Source organism: Tarenaya hassleriana, unplaced genomic scaffold (assembly GCF_000463585.1).
Source record: "Tarenaya hassleriana unplaced genomic scaffold, ASM46358v1 Cleome211, whole genome shotgun sequence".
Lineage (NCBI taxonomy): Eukaryota > Viridiplantae > Streptophyta > Magnoliopsida > Brassicales > Cleomaceae > Tarenaya > Tarenaya hassleriana.
In genome coordinates, this window is record NW_010965460.1 from 111,353 (window position 1) to 113,148 (window position 1,796).

A 1,796-nucleotide genomic window follows, 5' to 3' on the forward strand; every position below is an offset into this window, starting at 1 on the left:
ACGTTTTTTGGAAGTTATGAAGTTGATAATATCACCAGCCAACAATCGACCTACCCATCGAGCGATGGCTGTTTATGTGGCTCAAATTCTTGACCATTAGCCAATGGCTGGCGATTTGAGGCGACTGCTGAATAATGGATCACCTATCGAAAGATGGCTAATAATTTTTGTTGATTTTTAGAGCATCAGATTATCAATCGAGAGTTGGCTGACAATATTGGTCGATATGTAGGCACTCTATGAGACTGTTGTCTGAATATGTAATGAGGACATTGTTGGGATATCTACGAGTTCCTAGCAAACGATCTCATCGATCTAGGGTTTGGTTTCTAGGTTTCATGCAGCGAAAGAAGAGATCTAAACCTAACCAAACGTCAAACAAAAACAGTTATATCACTGTGGGATTCGAATATTGATCACACGGGATTTTCACCGGTTTTTCTAACGTCCTATATCACACTTTGCACATACCTTAGGCATAATAGGACGTTAGATGGTCTTGGGTAGGATTCTTTTCTCCATTTTTCATGCAGGATGATCAAACGAGGACATTTACGCACGAGGCACGACAAAGGAGCAGAATCGAGAAGACTCGAAAGGCTCAGAAAAAATGGGCGGCCCGCTCATTCTGCCGAGCGGTCGCCCATTGGCGGAATTCATCCCGAAAATTTGCTCAGAAAAAATGGGCGGCCCGCCCATTTAAACGAGCGGTCGCTCGCTGCTGAGATTACGGGAACAGGCGGTCGCTCAAGAAATCAGGCGGTCGACCGTCAGCTGTGAAGAATGAGCGGTCGCTCAAACAAACGAGCGGTCGCCCGGAATCAGAAAAATGGGCGACCCTGAAGACGAAAACGGGCGACCCTGAAGAAAAAGTGAGCGACCCCCCGTTATTAAATCCGGCCCAAAAAGGAAAAGCCCGATTTTTGAGGAGAAACCTAGCTACTGCACTTGCATAAAAGAGGGAGTTTGAGGAGAGAGAAGGGGGACTCGACCAACTTGAAGAAAAACACCTTGGAGAAGTGAAAAAGGAGATTTGGAGACCTAGGAAACTTGGAGAAGAAGAAGACTACCATTGAAGACCATCTTGAGCTTCTCTTTTCCCTTTCTATGTTTTCTCATTTTGCTTTCTGTTTTGAAACCCTAGATATGGAGTAGTGACTTTGTTGTGGGTGAGGGATCCCCACTTTTGTATGGATACCTATGCTTAACCTATGATGTTTATGAGTTTTCTTCCATGGGTTTGATGTTTTGTGCTTAATGCTATCAACTTTGGCGAAATCTTAGTTGGTGTGATGTTAGAACACATTGATCATAGGGATATGGAGATGATGCTTGGAACCAAACATCAAATGAGTGAGTTATTCACATTGGGAGATGGCTTAACTTTGCTTAGGGTTCATGATAGGGTACATTAATGCATCTAGAGATCATTTAGATCATTGGGAGATGGGTTAATCGATTCTCTAGGTAGTGAGTTTAAGTTCGGGAGAGACAAACTCTAGATGAAGTGCTTGAAACCCCCATTTGGAAGATAAACCCGTAGATATTGTAGTATCATCAACCGTCCATGCAAGTCTTGAGGGATCCCGAACCCACAACGCCTAGAATCATTGTTTGCAACCCCGTAAATTTTATTTGCGAAATTTCATTCCGATACCCATCACAAATCACATTTTTATTTGACCATCAATCTAGCTTAGGGATAGACTAATACAACCGAGTCCTCGTGTTCGCCCCCGTTACTACAACTACCGTATACTTGCGGATAGTGGTACGAATCGGGTAATATATATAAC